The sequence below is a fragment of the Arachis hypogaea genome, chromosome 17 (genome assembly GCF_003086295.3).
Source record: "Arachis hypogaea cultivar Tifrunner chromosome 17, arahy.Tifrunner.gnm2.J5K5, whole genome shotgun sequence".
Classification (NCBI taxonomy): Eukaryota; Viridiplantae; Streptophyta; class Magnoliopsida; order Fabales; family Fabaceae; genus Arachis; species Arachis hypogaea.
Genome location: NC_092052.1, coordinates 90,580,157 through 90,601,907, shown reverse-complemented (window position 1 = coordinate 90,601,907; position 21,751 = coordinate 90,580,157). Strand labels below are relative to the sequence as shown.

Sequence of the window (21,751 nt, the reverse complement as noted above, 5' to 3'; positions counted from 1 at the left end):
GCGACGCGATCGCGTCGCTCACGGGTCGCGTGGGATTGGTTTGTGCAAGTGACGCGATTGCATGGGGCATGCGATCGCGTGGGCCAATTGTGCAAAATGCACAAGGGCCGCAGATTCCAGCCTAACTCTCTGGACGTTGGATTTTACACCATCTCCAGGCACGCGCTGCGTGGATGACGCGGTCGCGTGGGTAGTGTATTCGCCATGTGACGCGATCGCATGGGGCATGCGGTCGCATCATGCATCCTCCCCCTTTTTTTTTTTAACGAATACAGGATGCAATGCTTAATGTGAATGCTATGCATGATTCCAGGTTTAATAAAATAAAAATAAAATTCAAAAACAAACAAAATGAAAAAAATTAAAATTGCAAAAGGAACGACCATACCATGGTGGGTTGTCTCCCACCTAGCACTTTTGGTTAAAGTCCTTAAGTTGGACATTGGAAGGGTTTCCTGTTATGGTGGCTTGTGTTTAAATTCATCCAGAAATCTCCACCAGTGCTTGGAATGCCAATAGCCTCCGGGTCCCATACTAGGCATGTAAAGCTTCTGAGCAGCTTCAGACAAATTTTCAGGCTCCCGGGGTGACGAATGTCAGAATAGATCCAGGATCCCAAGCTTTGCTATTAAATCTGCCTCCGTCTTGATCTACATGTTTCCATCCGGCGGTTTAAGAGTAGAATCTCACCATGGTGACCAAACGTTCTCCGTGATCCATGCAATTAAGCATGATACCAATCCGTGTACTTCGAGGTGAAGCGTGGAACCTTATTGAACCTTGTGCACCAGCTCTGGGTACGAGCCATTTCCCTCTTACTCTTAAAGCCGCAAAGAGCTCTAAGCTGGCCATCTGTTTCAAGCAAACCATATTCAAGTGAATAAGCAAAGTTAAAGGTTAAGGATTGTACCCACTTGAAGCTTGTATTAGGTGGTAATGGCCTTGGGATAGGTGTTTCTAGTGGTTCTGTAAGTTCTACTCCCTTGGTTCTTCTGTGAATTTCTCCACTTCCTTGTAAGAGTCTTTAAATGTAGTATCACCTGGTCAATGTCTTCTATGTCTTCCTCATCACTTGAGTCATAGATTGGAGGTTGAGAGAAATCTACCTCCGCATCATCTTCATATTCACTTGGGAAGATTTTTCGATCTCAGAGAATTCACTCGTGGATGCAAGTTCATTACTAAGAGAATTTGACTTGTGACCATCATCATCAAGGGAATTTGTGTCCTGGGTTATTCCGTCTGATTCGTCATAAACAACTTGCCTTGGAGTTGTACAATATCCTCCTTAGCCTCAACTGTAGCGTCCTTGACGGGGTTCTTCTCAGTTCTGGATTCCTATGGAGGTTCAGTATCTCCTAGATCTTCAACCAACTCTTCTTCTTGAACAATGACAGTTTTTTCTACTTGTTCTAGTACGAATTCATTCTCTGTCTTGTCCACTGGAGTTTCTGGTATTTCCTTCATGCTACCTCTTTGTTAGACTGTTCACATGTGGCTGTGGCTGATCATTGTGTATTTGAGCGTCTAGAAACCCAATGAATTACTACTTGCTCCAGTTGTCGAATGGTTGTTTGAAATTTATTTATTGTTTCCTTTAGGCGAACCTCTGCTTCTCGGGTTGTCGGACTTGGGCATGATACATAGAGAAGTGGTGGTGGTTGGGAGTGATTGGATTGGTACTGGGGTAAGGAAGGATCATATGGTGGCGAATGGTGAAGAGAAGCTTGTGAGTGTGGTGGTTCGAGGTTATGTTAAAGGATGGTTTATATGCACGGGGTGGGGCTTGTTGGTAGTTACAAGGTTGTCCACCATATCTTTCAGCTGGGTATGCACGGTAGAATGGTCTTTGTCCAGGATATCTCGGAGGGTGTTGCTGCCTAAAGGGTTGATTAGATCCTCTTGGCTCCATCCATCCTTGATTGGTCTGACCTTGATGCATATTCCTGCTGTAACTTCAATTTCCTTCAACAAAGTTAGAACCAAACTCAAAGCGAGAGGGGTAAGAGTTCATGGTAGCAATAAAGATAAAAAGGGAAAACAAAAATAAAGAAACAAGCAAAAGAAAAATATTTACAATAACCAATAATAAGGCACACGTTAGCAGTTCCCCGGCAACGGCGCCATTTTGAAAGAACTGAAGATTGGAGGTTTAGAAGTTATAGTAAACTCTCGTTACAAGTATAGTTACTAAACCAAGTAATCAACCTTTCTTACAAACGTTTTGGGTGTCACAAGTAACAAACCCCTTTAAAAATTGTTAACCGAGTATTCAAACCTCGGGTCGTCTTCTCAAGGAACTGCAAGGAAGTATGTTCTTATTATTGGTTATGGAGGTTGTAAATCGGGGTTGAGAGTGAAGAGTAGATATGACAAATAATTTTAATGGCAATTAAAATAAATAAATACTATAAAGCAATCTTTTGGCAAGGTAAGAGAAATTGGAAGTCCAACTTAGTTATCTCTCTCAACAATAATGAAAGTTGAATCTAAATTCCACTTAGTTAACCTTTACTAAAGTAAAGGAGAGTCAAGGGACTAATTAGTTGACCTTCGAATCCTATTTATTTCCTAAGAAAAAGTTGGGATTATTGAAGTTTAGTTCAATTAGCAAGATAACGATTATCAATTATGTTGAGTTTGATAACTGTTGAGTTACTGATTTCTTAACCAAGACCAAAAGAGAAAAAGGAAATTGCTGGAATAGAATATCTTCAGATTGGTAACAATGGTAACACAAATTAAGGAGAAATCAATCAATAACTGAAATACCTCAAATAATCATAATTCAAATCATATCATGGAAAGGGTTCATAAGTTAAGTTGGCAACATTTATAGGTACGAATAAAAGCATTAAAGTAAATATTAAACCTGCATCGAGAGTTACTCTTACAAACTAAGAGAAGTCCTAAATCCTAAATCCTAATCCTAAGAGGAGAGGAGAGAACTCTCTCAAACTAAATCTAAATCATGGAAAGTGAAAATTGGCGAGCTCTCCCTGAATGGATGCATTCCCCTACTTCATAACCTCTGGTCTATGCCTTCTGGACTTGGATTTGGGCCAAAAAGGGCTTCAGAATTCGCTATGAGCGTTTTCTGTAATTTTTGGTGCGTGGCCTTTGTCACGCGTCCGCGTGGGTCACGCGGTCGCGTCATTCGGAGCATTTCCTTGCCACGCGGTCGCATCAGTCATGCGACCGCGTCTTGTGCGTTCTGCTTAAGGCGCGCGGTCGCGTCAGTCATGTGGCCGCGTCGCTGCTGATTCGCGATTGGCACGCGATCGCTTCGTCCATGCGATCGCGTAGATGCCAGTTTCTTCAGAAGCTCTGTTTTGTGCTTTTCTTCCATTTTTGTATGTTTCCTTTTCCATCCTTTAAGTCATTATGCCTTAGAAAATCTGAAACTACTCAACACACTAATCACGGCATCAAATAGTAATAAAGGTAATTAAAATAATTAATATTAAAGGTTAGGAAACATGTTTTTCACATACATCACATAATAAGGAAGGGAAATTAAAACCATGCAATTAATATGAATAAGTGGGTGAAGGATTGAATAAATCACTCAAACTAAGCACAAAATAACTCATGAAATATGGGTTTATCACTAACCTTGCCAAAGTAGAAGACTTGTCCCCTACCTTGTAGACTTCTATTTCCTCTCCAATCATGATGTTATGGATCATGATAGCCTGGTCTATAGTAACTTCAGACCGGTTGTTAGTGGGAATGATTGAGCGTTGGATGAACTCCAACCATCCTCTAGCCACGGGCTTGAGGTCATGCCTTCTTAGTTGAACCGGCTTCTCTCTTGAATCTCTCTTCCATTGAGCGCCCTCTTCATAAATGTCTATGAGGACTTGGTCCAACCTTTGATCAAAGTTGACCCTTCTAGTGTAGGGACGTGCATCTCCTTGCATCATGGGCAAGTTGAATGCCAACCTTACATTTTTCGGACTAAAATCTAAGTATTTCTCCCGGACTGTTGTAAGCCAATTCTTTGGGTCCGAGTTCACACTTTGATCATGGTTCTTGGTGATCCGTGCATTGGCATAAAACTCTTGAACCATTAAGATCCCGACTTGTTGAATGGGGTTGGTGAGAACTTCCCAACCTCTTCTTCGAATCTCATGTCGGATATCCGGATATTCACCCTTTTTGAGTTTGAAAGGGACCTCGGGGATCACCTTCTTCTTGGCCACAACTTCATAGAAGTAGTTTTGATGTACCCTTGAGATGAATCTCTCCATCTCCCATGACTCGGAGGCGGAAGCTTTTGCCTTCCCTTTTCTCTTTCTAGAGGTTTCTCCGGCCTTAGGTGCCATAAATGGTTATGAGAAAACAAAAAGCAACGCTGTTATCGCACCAAACTTAGAAGGTTTGCTCGTCCTCGAGCAAAAAAAGAAAGAAGAGAGTAGAGGAAGAAGAAATAGAGGAGATGGAAAGGGGTTAGTGTTACGGCCAAGGGGGTGAGTAGGGTGTATGATGTGTGAAAATGAAGGAGTGAAGATGAGTGTATATAAGAGTGGAGAGAGGGGTAGGGTTCGGCCATGATTGGGTGGGTTTGGAAGGGAAAGTGGTTTGAATTTGAATGGTGAGGTAGATGGGGTTTTATGATGGACGGATGTGGATTGGTGAAGAGATTATGGAGAAGAGGGTAGGATTTGATAGGTGAGGGGGTATTTGGGGAAGGGTGTAATGGGAAGGTGTGAAGAAGAGAGAAAGATGAGGTAGGTGGGGATCCTATGGAGTCTACAGATCCTGAGGTGTCAAGGATTTCTCATCCCTGCACTATATTGGCGTGTAAACGCCCCTTCCGATGCCAATTCTGGCGTTAAACGCCAGGTTGCTGCCCATTTCTGGCGTTTAACGCCAGCTTTTCTCCCTTTTCTGGCATTTAATGCCAGCTCTATGCCCATTTCTGGCGTTAAACGCCAGTTCTGTGCCCCTTTTTGGCGTTAAACGCCCATAATGGTGCCAGACTGGGCGTTTAACGCTCATTTTGCTACCCTTACTGGCGTTTAAACGCCAGTAAGCTTCTCCTACAGGGTGTGCTATTTTTAATACTATTTTTCATTCTGTTTATGCTTTTTCAGTTGTTTTTGTGACTTCACATGATCATCAACCTATAAAAAATATAAAATAACAATGGAAAATAAATAGATATAATAAAGTTGGGTTGCCTCCCAACAAGCAAATCTTTAATGTCAATAGCTTGACAGTGGGCTCTCATGGAGCCTCACAGATACTCAGAGCATGGTGATGGCCTCCCAACACCAAACTTATAGTTTGAATGTGGGGGCTCTATTTGACCCTACATTGAGAGAAGCTTTTCATGCTTCCTCTCCATGGTTATAGAGGGAGATCCTTAAGCTTTAAACACACGGGAGTCCTCATTCACTTGAAGGATTAATTCTCCTCTGTCAACATCAATCACAGCCTTTGCTGTAGCTAGGAAGGGTGTGCATAGGATGATGGATTCATCCATACACTTCCCAGTGTCTAGGATTATGAAGTCAGCAGGGATGTAGTGGCTTTCAACCTTTACCAGAACATCCTCTACAAGTCCATAAGCCTGTTTCCTTGAATTGTCTGCCATCTCTAGTGAGATTCTTGCAGCTTGTACTTCAAGGATCCCTAGCTTCTCCATCACAGAGAGAGGCATGAGGTTTATACTTGACCCTAGGTTACACAGAGCCTTTTCAAAGGTCATAGTGCCTATAGTACAAGGTATTGAAAACTTTCCAGGATCCTGTCTCTTCTGAGGTAATCTTTGCCTAGTCAAGTCATCCAGTTCTTTAGTGAGAAAGGGGTTCATCCTCTCAAGTATCATCACCAAATAACTTCGTATTTAGTTTCATGATTGCTCCAAGGTACTTAGCAACTTGCTCTTCAGTAACATCTTCATCCTCTTCAGAGGAAGAATACTCATCAGAGCTCATGAATGGCAGAAGTAAGTTTAATGGAATCTCTATAGTCTCTGTATGAGCCTCAGATTCCCATGGTTCCTCATTAGGGAACTCCTTGGAGGCCAGTGGACGTCCATTGAGGTCTTCCTCAGTGGAAATCACTGCCTCTTCCTCCTCTCCAGGTTCAGCCATGTTGGTTAAACTTATGGCCTTGCACTCTCTTTTTGGATTCTCTTTTTTATTGCTTGGGAGAGTACTAGGAGGGAGTTCAGTAACCTTCTTACTCAGCTGATCCACCTGTGCCTTCAAATTTCTAATGGAGGACCTTGTTTCAGTCATGAAACTTTGACTGGTTTTAATTAGATCAGAGACTATGGTTGTTAAGTCAAAGTGGCTCTGCTTAGAATTCTCTGTCTGTTGCTGAGAAGATGATGGAAAAGGCTTGCTATTGCTAAACCTATTTCTTCCACCATTACTGTTGTTGAAGCCTTGTTGGGGCCTCTGTTGGTCCTTCCATGAGAGATTTGGATGATTTCTCCATGAAGGATTATAGGTGTTTCCATAGGGTTCTCCCATGTAATTCACCTCTTCCATTGCTGGGTTCTCAGGATCATAAGCTTCTTCTTCAGATGAGGCTTCTTTAGTACTGCCTGTTGCTGCTTGCATGCCAGACAGACTCTGAGAAATCATTTTGACTTGCTGAGTCAATATTTTGTTCTGAGCCAATATGGCATTCAGAGTATCAATCTCAAGAACTTCTTTCTTCTGATTTGTCCCATTATTCACAGGATTCCTTTCAGAAATGTACATGAATTGGTTATTTGCAACCATTTTAATGCGTTCCTGAGCTTCTGCAGGTGTCTTCTTCAGATGAAGAGATCCTCTAGCAGAGCTGTCCAATGACATCTTGGACAGTTCAGACAGACCATCATAGAAGATACTTATGATGCTCCATTCTGAAAGCATGTCAGAAGGAAACCTTCTGATCAATTGCTTGCATCTTTCCCAAGCTTCATAGAGGGATTCACCTTCCTTCTGTCTGAAGGTTTGGACTTCCACTCTAAGCTTACTCAATTTTTGAGGTGGAAAGAACTTTGCCAAGAAGGCATTGACTAGCTTTTCCCAAGAGTTCAGGCTTTCTTTAGGTTGTGAGTCCAACCATGTCCTAGCTCTGTCTCTTACAGCAAAAGGGAAGAGCATAAGTCTGTAGACCTCGGGATCAATCCCATTGGTCTTGACAGTGTCACAGATTTGCAAGAATTCAGCCAAGAACTGATGAGGATCTTCCAATGGAAGTCCATGAAACTTGCAATTCTGTTGCATTAGAGAAACTAATTGAGGCTTCAGCTCAAAGTTGTTTGCTCCAATGGCAGGGATAGAGATGCTTCTCCCATAGAAGTCGGGAGTAGGTGCAGTAAAGTCACCAAGCACCTTCCTTGCATTGTTGGCATTGTTGTTGTTTTCGGCTGCCATGGCTTCTTCTTATTTGAAAATTTCTGTTAGGTCCTCTCTAGAGAGTTGTGCTTTAGCTTCTCTTAGCTTTCTCTTCAAGGTCCTTTCGGGTTCAGGATTAGCTTCAACAAAAATGCCTTTGCCTTTGCTCCTGCTCATATGAAAAAGAGAAGAAGAAAGTATGGAATCTTCTATGTCATAGTATAGAAATTCCTTGAGGTGTCAGAGGAAAAGAAGAATAGAAGGGGAAGGTAGAGAGGAGAGAATTTGAACTTATCAAGAGGGAGAGAGTTCGAATTGCACATTGAGGAGGAGTGTTAGTCCCTTAAATAGAAGGTTGTGAGAGGAGGGGAAGAATTTTCGAAATTAAATTTAACACGATTTTGAAATAATTAAAAGAAATTTTGAAAAAATTGATTGATGATTTTCGAAAATTAAAATTGAGAAAGTAATTAAGTAATTTTGAAAAAGATTTTGAAATTAGAAATTAAAAGATATGATTGAAAATCATTTTTGAAAACAATGTGGCTGAGAAGATATGATTGTGAAAATCTGGTTTTAAAAAGATATGATTGACAAACAATTAAAAAGATTTGATTTTTAAAATTAATGCCTTGGCTAATAAGAAATTTGAAAGATATGATTCTAACATTCAATTATTGAATATTTCTTAACAAGGAAGAGATTTTTGAATCACATCTCTAATTGTTAGCAAGGATTTTTGAAAATGGAAAGAAATTGATTTTGAAAATATATGATTGAAAATATATGATTTGAAAAAGATTTGATTTTGAAAAATTATGAAAATTTGAAAAAGATTTGAATTGAAAACAAAATCTTCCCTCTTGTGCCATCCTGGCGTTAAACGCCCAGAATGGTATCCATTCTGGCGTTTAACGCCCAAAATACTACCCTTTTGGGTATTTAACGCCCAGCCAGGTACCCTAGCTGGCGTTTAAACGCCAGTTTTCCTTCCTCACTGGGTGTTTTGAACACACAGCTTTTTCTCTGTAATTCCTCTACTGCATGTTCTGAATCATTAATTCTCTGTATTATTGACTTGAAAAGACATAATTTGAAAAAAATAATTTTTTTGAGTTTTTCAATGATGACAAACAATCAAAATGCAACTACTCATGGAAAACTAAGATCAAATAAACAATGCATTCAAGAAACCAAACTTAGAAATTTTTATATTAGAGACACTAACAAATTGAGAATGCATATGAGAAACAACTAAACACACAAAACAAGATAATTTAAAGATCAGAGCAAGGAAATCATCAAGAACAACTTGAAGATTAATGAAGAACAAAATTCATACATTCGAAAAATGCAGGGAATTAAATAAAACATGCAGGACACCAAACATAAAAATAAACACTAGACTCAAACAATAAACACAAAATTTTTTTTTTAGTTTTTATGATTTTATAAATTTTTTTGTATTTTTTTCGAAAATTTATTGGAAGAAGAGAAAGTAAGGAATTCAAAATTTTTAATGAGAATTCCAGGAATCATGCAATGTTAGTCTAAAACTCCGGTCTAGGAATTAGACATGGCTTACTAGCCAGCCAAGCCTTCAATGAAAGCTTCGGTCCAAAACACTAGACATGGCCAATGGCCAGCCAAGCTTTAGCAGATCATTACTTTTAATAGCAAAATTGATAGAAATCAACAAGCTCTTGTGATGATAAGTTGAAACCTCGGTCCAAAAGTTTAGACATGGTTTCACAACCAGCCAGGCTTCAACAAATCATCATGAAACTCTAGAATTCATTCTTAAAACACTGAAGAACATAATAGAAATATTATTTTTTTCTCTTTTTTTTTTGAAAATAAAGAGTAAAAATCTTAAACATAAAATAAAATTACCTAATCTGAGCAACAAGATGAACCGTTAATTGTCCAAACTCGAACAATCCCCGGCAACGGTGCCAAAAATTTGGTGCACGAAATTGTGATCATCAATGGCGCCAACAACTTGGTACGCACAATTGTAATATCAACTCTTTGTCACAACTCTGCACAACTAACCAGCAAGTGCACTGGGTCGTCCAAGTAATAAACCTTACGTGAGTAAGGGTCGATCCCACGGAGACTATCGGCTTGAAGCAAGCTATGGTCATCTTGTAAATCTTAGTTAGGCAGATTCAAATGGTTATGGAGTTCAAGATAATTAAAATATGAATAAAACATAAAATAAGATAGAGATACTTATGTAATTCATTGGTGAGAATTTCAGATAAGCTTATGAAGATGCTTTGTTCCTTCTGAACCTCTGCTTTCCTATTGCCTTCATCCAATCATTCATACTCCTTTCCATGGCAAGCTTTATGTTGGGCATCACCGTTGTTAATGGCTACTTCCCGTCCTCTCAGTGAAAATGGTCCAAATGCGCTGTCACCGCATGGCTAATAATCTGTCGGTTCTCGATCATGTTGGAATAGGATTCATTGATCCTTTTGCGTCTGTCACTACGCCCAACACTCGTGAGTTTGAAGCTCGTCACAGTCATCCCTTCCTAGATCCTACTCGGAATACCACAAACAAGGTTTAGACTTTCGGAATCTCAGAAATAGCCGCCAATAATTCTAGCCTATACCACGAAGGTTCTAATCTTAGATTAGAAACCCAAGAGACTATACTCCAGCTGTCGTCCAATGACTACGTTGAACATCATGTAGATCGCTTTGTGGTTGTCAGGCACACGACCTTGGCTAAGCGAGTAACGAAGATTGGGTGATTGTCACAGGTCATCCCTTTATTCTGACTTAACTGAATTAAGTATGAGAGTATATCTTGGAGAAGAAGTAGGCGTGAATTGAATAGAAAACGGTAGTAATTGCATTAATTTATGAAGAACAGCAGAGCTCCACACCTTAATCTATGGTGTGTAGAAATTCCACTGTTGAAAATACATAAGAACAAAAGGTCTAGGCATGGCCGTGAGGCCAGCCCCCAAACGTGAACATATAAGTTCCAAAGATGAAAAAGTGTGAAAAAGTATATCAAAAGTATAGCAAAAGGTCCTATTTATAGAGAACTAGTAGCCTAGGGTTACAGAAATAAGTAATTAATGCAGAAATCTTCTTCCGGGCTCACTTGGTGTGTGCTTGGACTGAGCATTGAAGCCTTCACATGTAGAGACCTTTCTTGGAGTTAAACGCCAGCTTTTGTGCCAGTTTGGGCATTTAACTCCAGCTTTTATGCCAGTTTTGGCATTTTGACGCCAGAATTTTTATACTGACTTGAAACGCCAATTTGGGCCACCAAATATCGGGAAAGTATAGACTATTATATATTGCTGGAAAGCCCAGGATGTCCACTTTCCAACGCAATTGAGAGCGCACCAATTGGGTTTCTGTAGCTCTAGAAAATCTACTTCGAGTGCAGGGAGGTCAGAATCCAATAGCATCTGCAATCCTTTTTCAGCCTCTGAATCAGATTTTTGCTTAGGTCCCTCGATTTCAGGTATTTCAGCCAGAAAATACCTGAAATCACACAAATTCATAGTAAAGTCCAGAAATATAATTTTTATTTAAAAACTACTAATAATATAATAAAAACTAACTAAAACATACTAAAAACTACCTAAAAATAATGCCAAAAAGCGTATAAATTATCCGCTCATTAGTGGGGTGAAGAACTGGCATTGAACGCCAGAAAGGGAGCTCCCTTGGGCATTCAAAATCCACTCAAGGGCACAGTCAAGGCATTGTTTGGTCCCCAATGGGCGTTCAACGCCCATTCTTGGTGTTGAATGCCCAGGAGGGGGTGAGCCAAACATTCGAATTTCCAAGGAAGGGAAGGAGGGGTTGACTTGGTCAAACCATATCTTTTCAAAACCATATCTTGTCATCAATCTTCTCTTCAAATCACTATCTCTTTTAATTTAAAAATATGAATTTAAATCATATCTCTTTCAACAACGTAATTTCTAATCTTATATTTTCAAATTAAATCTCTTTTAGTTTAATTCTTTTTCAAATATTTTTGATATATATCGTATCTTTAATATCTTTTCTGTATGAATATCCCCTCTCTCCAAATGATCATCTTTCAAATCTTTCTTCACTCAACTTGATTTTCAATCATATCTTGTTCAAATTGATTATCCTTTCCCCTTTTATAAAGCCTCAGCCTCCCTCCCTCTTCCTTCACATTCGAATTCTACTCTCCCCTTCACACTCCTAATCCTCTTTCACACGTCCCCTCTGCTTCTTCTTTTTGCTCGAGATAAGCAAATCTTTTAAGTTTAGTGTGGCAGAAGCATTCCTCTTTCGCTTATTTACAATCCATGGCTCCAAGAAGTGGAAGATCTACATCAAAAAACAAGAAAGAAAGTGCTCCACTAACAACTACCTATAAACCTTTCAGATTCTACTCCAACCTTCATGCGGAACATTGCTATAATGTAATGAGCAAGAAGACAGTGATTTCAGAAGTCAAGTTTGACTTAAAAGAAGATGAATATTCAGAAATCCAAGAACAGATTCAAAAGAGGGGTTGGAAAGTTCTAGCCAATCCTAGAACCAATATTGGAATAGTAATGATCTATGAATTTTATGCAATCTGTGGATAACAGAAAAACAAAAAAAAGATGGACAAGGATTCCATACATGGCGCACGATGGTTTGAAGTAGGATGCTGCATTTCAATCTAAACAAGGTGAGGGAGATTTTCAAATTACCCCCGCAAAAGGATAACCCTAACTCCTTTAATAGGACGGTACAAGCTAATAGGAGGCTGGATCAAGTCCTTGAGGATATATGTCTGCCTGGAACTCAGTGGTTCAATGACAAGAAAGGTAAACTAAACCAACTGAGGAGAATGGATCTCAAGCTAGTTGTTAGGGGTTGACTGGACTTTATTGTGCATTCCATACTTCCCACTAGCAACGCTCTGAAGTTACTGTTAGGCGAGTGGTAATGATTTATTGCATCATGATGGATAATGAGGTAGAAGTTCACCAAATAATACCTTGTGAGTTCTATAAATTCGCAAACAAGGCCTTAACTCAGGCCAAGCTGGCCTTCCCACACCTTATCTTTTGCTTGTGTAGTGAGGCAGGAGTCTTGATTGACAGAGACACGTGCATCCCAATGGAACCACCAATCACCAAAGAAGTTATGGAAAGCAACAGCGGACTAGCACCAGAAAATATTCAACAGCCAGATGATCATCCTAAGAGGAAGGTGCCTGAGCTACCTCAAGAGCAGAGTACCCCCTCCAATTGAATATTGGACTCAACTGACAGCATCCATTAAACACTTGCAAGCCATAATAGACCAATCGAGAGAGGAGCAAAAGAACCAATCTTGCATGCTACAGATGCTGGTTGAGGAACATGAGAAGAAAGGGCAAGCATTAGAAGAGCAGAAGCACTAGAAAGTAGTTTCTGAAGAAAGCAATGACCACCATGATTAAGGTGGTTGAGTTTTATCCCTATCCTGTGCCTATTCTAATTCTTGTTTCTCATATCTAATATTAGGTGATCACTAGTAGAATTTTTTATTTTTTATTTTATTTTCCAAAAATTAATTTTTAATTTTTGTCAAGTAAGTATGAGATATTCCACTTGTCATTTCATTAAATTTAAATAAAATTTTGTTTTCTTTTAAGAAGTAGTAAAATAAAAAAACTTCTTGAGTTGATTATAATTAGTTCCTTCTAATTCAAAAGTGGTGGCACTGAATTTACTCTCTGAATGTATGAATTAACTGTGCACAATGGTCTTGAAGTTGAGAGCATTGGCTTTTGAAGGAACAGTAAATTTGAAGAAATATTATTAGTTATCAGAAAAATCCAAATTATTTATATTCTTGAAGCACAAGGAAAAAGATTCCTATTAATTAATATATATATATAATTTATATTTTCAATTTAGGAAAACCAATAAAAGGATCCAAGGCTTTGAGCATGAATGGTTAGGAAGGTTAAAAAGAAGCCTAAAAAGCTCAATTGAGTTGTTATCCCTAACTAAATGCTTGTGGTGCGAAGGTGTTAAGTGAAAAACTTGAGACTGAGCAGTTAAAGTCGTGATCCAAAGCAAAAGAGTACGCTTCAGAACTCTGGGCATCACTGACTAGGAATTTAAGCAAAGCTAAATTCGAATACTAAGGGTTCCCCCAGTTTAATGCTTGTGGCGTTTATGTATCCTCTGGTAATATGGGAAAACATAATGTTTAGAGTCACAGCTAGGCTAAAAAAGGTACAAAGCACCTAAAGGAAGCCGTGCTCAAGAATAAAGAAGAGCTTAAAGAAGAAAACCAATAATATCATCCAGATTCCAATTCTGAGAGACGCCAATGCCTCTGAACTTCACGGGAAAGTGAAATTACAAAACTATTCAGAAGTAAAGAGCTATTAGCCTCACTCAGTATTGGGAACTGAGCTTCATTGAAAACTTTAAGACTTATTGTATCTTTCTCTTCTCCTTTTTTTAGTCCTACTTATTTTTGGTTGCTTGAGGACAAGCAACAGTTTAAGTTTGGTGAGTGGATAAGTGGATATTTTATACACTTTTTGGCATCATTTTTTTAGCGTTTATAATATATTTTGTTAAGTTTTAATCTTTTTGGCAAGTTTTAGTGTAAAATTCACTTTTTGGACACTACTTTGAGCTTTTGTGTTTTTCATATGACTTTAGGTGAATTTTGGTTGAATTCGGCAAGTTTTGGCAAAGTCTGATTCAGAGGTAAGGAAAGCACAGCAGATGTTGTTAGATTCTGACCTCCGTGCCCTCGAACGAGTATTTCTGAAGCTACAAAGGTTCAAATGACGCGTTCTCAATGGTGTTAGAAAGCTAACTTCTAGAGCTTTCTAGCAATATATAATGGTCTATACTTTTCATCGCACCTTTAGCCTAGTTTATTTCATTTTTTTAATTTCTAATTCTAATTAATGTCTCTTTAGGTTTAGTACTAGTATATATAAGAGAAGATCACCATTGTTTAGGATCTTCTCCACCATATTCAAACTCTACTTTATTTTCTGTATAGTGTGAGCAACTAAACATCCTAGGTTAAGGTTATGAGCTATGCTAATTCCTATGAATTAATGTAATTGCTTTTCTACTTCAATCTATGTTTGATTCTATTCTATGATGCATTGTCATTCTTCATCCTTATGAATCTCGATTCTACATGATCTCCTTACGAGTCCTGTCCCGGATAGTATTGAGCTACAGCTTGAGAATGCATCATAGGTTCTAACAAGTTATCTAGGCTAATTGGCGTATGTGACATAAAACCTCATTAATCAGGGGTTATTGAGGTTCCTATGGCTCTAAGATCTAGAATCATAGAGCATCAATCTCTAACCCATAAGATCTGACCTTGTCTGTGGCTTTTTTAGGATCATCAAGAGATTGAATTGCGTGCACTTCACCCTCTCCCAGATTGATCTAGTCCGTTCGGATGTTTGGTTTGAACCTAAGGAGATTAATGACCATGACCAATGGCTTAATCACTTACAGCCTTGCCATTGAAGGAATCACTCATCATTGTAGTAGTGAGCATGACGTGTTAATCCAGAAGAAGAAGCATCTCTGAAGCCTTAACTAATCTATCATTTCTGTCTTTACATAAACTCTTTATCACTTTTGTTATTTGCCTGACTAAAATCTGCAGGATAACTACAACTTGCTCAATCCAGCAATCCTCATGGGATTTGATCCTCACTCACCTGAAGTATTACTTTGACGACCCGGTGCACTTGCTAATTCAGTTGTGCGAGCCACGAATTCGCGCACCACCTAGACAGTTAGCACTCCTCTACAATTCAAGGTTGAAACTCTTCCCAGGAAAGATAAAGTCTAGTTGGTCAAGGCCTTTTACTATCTACAAGGTCTCACCTTATGGTCATGTAGATATTATGAAAGGCAATTCGGGGAAGACTTTCATTGTCAATGATCAGTAGCTAAAACATTATCTTGGAGGCAAGATTGATCGCCAAAGGACTATACCCCTCCTCACCTAGAGGGGTGAACCGTCAAGCTAGTGACGTTAAAAAAGCGCTTGTTGAGAGGGAACCCAATGTTTAGCATCCTTTGATTTTCTATTTTTATTTACTTCATTCTTACCTTTTATCTTCTTTCATAAGATGCTTGAACATTGATATCAGTTTGATGCAAGAAACCTATGCATTGATACATGACTCAAGCTAGGTTTGATGTGGTGCAGTAGTTCACGTAGCACGTCACTATCTCACGTACCATGGAAAACTAATTTGTGACCCAAATGGTTTCTGCCAAGGCCCTACGTGGTACGTGAACTAGCCACGTATAATGTGACTGAATTTTACACTTCCAGGGGTGTTCTATAGCTGATATGTATGTTGAAGCTTGGCTGGCCATTGGCCATGTCTAGTGTTTTGGACCGGAGCTTTCACTGAAAGCTTGGCTGGCTAGTAAGCCATGTCTAATTCCTGGACCGGAGTTTTAGACTAACATTGCAAGATTCCTGGAATTCCTATTAAAAATTTTGAAATCCTTATTTTCCTTTTCAAAATAATTTTAAAAAAAAATACAAAAAAATTTTATAAAAAAAAAAACAAAAAATTGATGTTTCTTACTTGAATCTAGTGTAAAGTCATAAGTTTGGTATCAATTGCATGTCCTTATTTTCCTAAAAATTTTCAAAAATAAGTTCTTGGGGTTCATCTTGACATTCAAAGTGTTCTTGGTGTTCATCTTGACATTCATAGTATTCTTGCATGCATCATATGTTTTGATTCAAAATTTTCATGTATTGAGTCTTTTTCATGTTTTTCTCTTTTTTCATTAAAAATTCAAAAATAAAAAATATATATCTTTCCCTTTTCTTCTCATAAAATTCGAATATTTGACTTGACTTTTTCAAAAACTTTTAAAATTTAGTTGTTTCTTATGAGTCAAATCAAATTTTCAATTTAAAAATTCTATTTTTTTTAAATATTTTTCAAAAATAAAATCTTTTTCACTTTTTCTTTCATAATTTCGAAATTTTCAAAATTTATTTTTAAAATCTTTTTCTTATTTCTATTTCATATTTTCAAAATTAATGATTAATGTGATTGATTCAAAAAATTTTAAGTTGTTACTTGCCTAGTAAGAAAGGTTCAATCTTTAAACTCTAGAATCTTATCTTTTTAGTTTCTTGTTAGTCAAGTAAACAACTTTAATTTTCAAAGTCAAATCTTTTTAAATTTCTTTTTCAAATATTTTTCAAAATAAGTTTCAATCACATCTTTTTCAAAATCAATTTCAAAATCATTTCTAACCTATTATCTTTTTTAAAAAAAATTTGATTTTCAAATCTTTTTCAAACTAATCCTATCTTTTTGTTTGATTCTTATCTTTTTCAAAACCACCTAACTAACTCTCTCTCTCTCTAATTTTCGAAAATCCCTTCCCTCTTTTTCAAAATTTCTTTTTAATTAACTAATTGTTTTAACTCTTAATTTAATTTAATTTTTCTTTTTTTAGATTTTCAAATTTTAATTTTAATTTAAAATTAAAAACAAAAATACTTTTCTTTTCTTTTCAATTATTTTCGAATTCTCCCCTCTCACATCTCCTTCTAATTATTTATTTATCTACTAACACTTATCTTCTTCTTAAAAATTCGAACCCTCTCCTTCCTTCTGTGTTCGAATTTCTCTTCTTCTTATACTCACACAAAGGAATCTCTATACTGTGACATAGAGGATTTCTCTTCTTTTCTGTTTTCTTCTTTTTCATATGAGCAGGAACAAGGATAAGAACATTCTTTTTGAAGCTGATCCTGAACCTGAAAGGACTTTGAAGAGGAAGCTTAGGGAAGCTAAAGCACAACTCTCTGGAGAAAATCTGACAGAAATTTTTTAAAAAGAAGGAGACATGGCCGAAAATAATAATAATGCAGGGAAGATGCTTGGTGAGTTTACTGCACCAAATTCCAATTTACATGGAAGAAGCATCTCAATCCCTACCATTGGAGCAAACAATTTTGAGTTAAAGCCTCAATTAGTTTCTCTGATGCAACAGAACTGCAAGTTTCATGGACTTCCATCAGAAGATCCTTTTCAGTTCTTAACTGAATTCTTGCAGATCTGTGATACTGTTAAGACCAATGGGGTTGATCCCGAGGTCTACAGGCTTATGCTTTTCCTGTTTGCTGTAAAAGACAGAGCTAGAATATGGTTGGACTCTCAACCTAAAGACAGCCTGAACTCTTGGGATAAGCTGGTCACGGCTTTCTTAGCCAAGTTTTTTCCTCCTCAAAAGCTTAGCAAGCTTAGAGTGGATGTTCAAACCTTCAAACAGAAAGAAGGTGAATCCCTCTATGAAGCTTGGGAGAGATACAAGGAACTGACCAAAAAGTGTCATTCTATAATGGTCTGTTTGAGTTATCAAAGATGTCATTGGACCATTCTGCAGGTGGATCCATTCACCTAAAGAAAACGCCTGCAGAATCTCAGGAACTCATTGACATGGTTGCTAATAACCAGTTCATGTTCACTTCTAAAAGGAATCCTGTGAGTAATGGGATGCCTCAGAGGAAGGGAGTTCTTGAAATTGATACTCTGAATGCCATATTGGCTCAAAACAAAATATTGACTCAGCAAGTCAATATGATCTCTCAAAGTCTGAATGGATTGAAGGAATCATCCAACAGTACTATAGAGGCATCTTCTGAAGAAGAAGCTTATGATCCTAAGAACCCTGCAATAGCAGAGGTGAATTACATGTGGGAACCCTATGGAAACACCTATAATCCCTCATGGAGAAATCATCCAAATTTCTCATGGAAGGATCAACAAAAGCCTCAACAAGGCTTTAATAATGGTGGAAGAAACAGGTTTAGCAATAGCAAGCCTTTTCATCACCCACTCAGCAACAGACAGAGAATTCTGAGCAGAATCCATCTAGCTTAGCAAATATAGTCTCTGATCTATCTAAGGCCACTTTAAGTTTCATGAATGAAACAAGGTCCTCCATTAGAAATTTGGAGACACAAGTGGGCTAGCTGAGTAAAAGGGTCACTGAAACTCCTCCTAGTACTCTCCCAAGCAATACAGAAGAAAATCCAAAGAGAGAGTGAAAGGCCATTGATTTAACCATCATGGCCGAACCTACAAGGGAGGAGAAGGACGTGAATCCTAGTGAGGAAGACCTCCTGGGACGCTCAGTGACCAATAAGGAGTTTCCCTTTGAGGAACCAAAGGAATCTGAGGCTCATCTAGAGACCATAGAGATTCTATTGAACCTCTTTCTGCCCTTCATGAGCTCTGATGAGTATTCTTCTTCTTAAGAGAATGAAGACGTTACTGAAGAGCAAGTCGCTAAGTACCTTGGTACAATCATGAAGCTGAATGCCAAATTATTTGGTAATGAGACTTGGGAAGATGAACCTCCCTTGCTCACCAATGAACTAAATGCATTGGATAGGCAGAATTTACCTCAAAAGAAACAGGATCCTGGTAAATTCCTAATTCCATGTAACATAGGCACCATGACCTTTGAGAAGGCTCTGTGTGACCTGGGATCAGGAATAAACTTAATGCCACACTCTGTAATGGAGAAACTTGGGATCTTTGAGGTGCAAGCTGCCAGAATCTCATTAGAGATGGCAGACAACTCAAGAAAATAGGCTTATGGACAAGTAGAGGACATGTTAGTAAAGGTTGAAAGCCTTTACATCCCTGCTGATTTCATAATCCTAGACACTGGGAAGGAAGAGGATGAATCCATCATCCTTGGAAGACCCTTCCTAGCCACAGCAAGAGCTGTGATTGATGTGGACAGAGGAGAGTTAGTCCTTCAACTAAATAAGGACAACCTTGTGTTTAAAACTCAAGGATCTCCTTTTGTAACCATAGAGAGGAAGCATGAAAAACTTCTCTCACTACAAAGTCAACCAAAGCCCGCACAGTCAAACTCTAAGTTTGGTGTTGGGAGGCCACAACCAAACTCTAAGTTTGGTGTTGAACCCCCATATTCAAACTCTAAGTTTGGTGCTGGGAGGACCCAACAATGCTCTGAACATCTGTGAGGCTCCATGAGAGCTCACTGTCAAGCTATTGACATTAATGAAGCGCTTGTTGGGAGGCAACCCAATGTTATTTAATTATATCTATTTTATATTTTTTTATTATTTCGTGTTTTATTAGGTTGATGATCATGTGGAGTCACAAAAACTACTAAAAAATCAAAAATAGAATGAAAAACAGCATTAAAAACAGCACACCCTGGAGGAGGAGCATTCTGGCGTTTAACGCCAGAAACAAGCACCAAGCTGGTGTTTAACACCAGAAACAAGCATCTGCCTGGCGTTAAACGCCAGAAACAGGCTACATTTGGGCGTTTAACGCCAGAAACAAGTAGCAGTCTGGCGTTAAATGCCAGGATTGCACAGCAAGGGCGTTTTACACGCCTAATTGGAGCAGGGATGTTACGTCCTTGGCCCCACTGGATCTGTGGACCCCACAAGATCTGTGGACCCCACAGGATCCCCACCACTTCTTCTCTCCTCTTCACACCCTTTCATAACTCTCTTCCTCAAATACCCTTCGCCAATCACCTCACTCACTCTTCCCCATCATATCTTCACCACTCACATCCATCCACTCTTCCCCATAAACCCCACTACCTCCAAAATTCAAATTCTTTTCCCTCCCAAACCCAACCCTAATGGCCGAACCCCTAAACCTCCCCGCGCTCCTATATAAACCCCTCATTCCTTCTTCATTTTCACACAACACAACCCTCTCTTCTTCTCCATTGACTGAATACACATTCTACCTTTATCTCCTCCATTTTCTTCCTCTTCTCCTTCTTTCTTTCTTCTTTTGCTCGGGGACGAGCAAACATTTTAAGTTTGGTGTGGTAAAAGCATAGCTTTTTGTTTTTCCATAACCATTAATGGCACCTAAGGCCAGAGAAACCTCAAGAAAGAGGAAAAGGAAGGCAATTGCTTCCACCTCTGAGCCATGGGAGATGGAGAGATTCATCTCAAAGGTCCATTAAGACCACTTCTATGAAGTTGTGGCCAAGAAGAAAGTGATCCCTGAGGTTCCTTTCAAGCTCAAAAAGAATGAGTATCCGGAGATCCGACTTGAGATCCAAAGAAGAGGTTGGGAAGTTCTCACCAACCCCATTCAACAAGTTGGGATCTTAATGGTTCAAGAGTTCTATGCAAACGCATGGATCACTAGGAACCATGATCAAAGTGTGAACCCGAATCCAAACACTACAAGAAAAGCACCCATTCAGGTACACTTAAAAAGTGTAGCCAAAAGTAAAAAAAAATGATGCCTTAGGCTACGGCTACACTTTCTAGGCTACGGCTACGCTTTTTATAGTGATTCCTATTCGGCCGTTGCCTATTCTCAAAGGCTACGCTTTTCTACACCAAGGGCTACGCTTTTGGCATTTGGGAATAGGGTACGCTTTTTAAGTGATGCTGTCCAAGACCAAAGGCTACGCTTTTCAGCTTCAATTTTTGCCAGAATAGGCTACGCTTTTCAACGCTACTGCATCACCTGTAAAGCGTAGCCACATTATATACCATGGCTACTTTTTATAAGTGTAGCCTTAAGTTCCTCATTGTTTTTTTTTTTTAATTTTCTCTCTCTCTCTCTCTCTCTCTCTCTCTATATATATATATATATATATATATATATATATATATATATATATAATATTCTAATAATTTTTTGTACAATATAATATTTAATAATATGATTACATATATAATTCTGTATTTTTAATTAAATGAGTTAAATCTTATAAAATAAAAATAAATACACAATTATACTAAATTAAAAAATATTCTAGCAAAGCATAATAAATACATTCTAAAGATTCACAAGCATTATAATGATATAGTATATTAGTACATAAAATAATAGATCCAACTATCCAATTGAACAATCATTCAACAACAGAGAAAAAATGAAACATGTCTAAAGTCTAAACTACTAATTTCCATGTATCAATGAATATAAAGAGGATTACAAATTAAGTCTAAAATTAAAATAAATAAAAGAAAAGAGAATAAACAAAGACTTTAGTGCCCTGAGTACTAAGTTCCTATCAGTTGTGTGTGCCTGAAAATCATTTGAACATACCCCACAAAGAAAGAGAATTTTTTTGTTGGAGCCACTTATGTTGCCTGCTAGTGCCTTTACAAAATGCTGAATAAATTTAGAGTGCCCTTCATAAGTGGCGGCAGTAATGAGATTACCATCCACCACTGTTGCTAGTGTCTGGTTCAACCCAATGAGCACCAGAGGCAACCGGTGCTGGTTTAACAGGAGGAAAACCGGTAAACTTGTGATCTTTAGCTACACCTATAGCCGCCAGAATCAACTGTCCGAGGCAAATGGAAGCAAGTGCTTTTCCAGAACTGAAAAGCTTGATC

At 38.3% G+C, this 21,751-nt stretch overlaps 1 non-coding gene across 1 annotated transcript; it reads right to left on the bottom strand.

The window, feature by feature from the left end:
- Window positions 1-17,619: 17,619 nt before the first annotated feature.
- On the bottom strand, window positions 17,620-17,728 carry LOC112768681 (small nucleolar RNA R71). Its single transcript, XR_003186082.1, has one exon. It is a non-coding gene; the product is annotated as a small nucleolar RNA R71 (small nucleolar RNA).
- Between the last annotated feature and the right edge of the window lie 4,023 nt (window positions 17,729-21,751).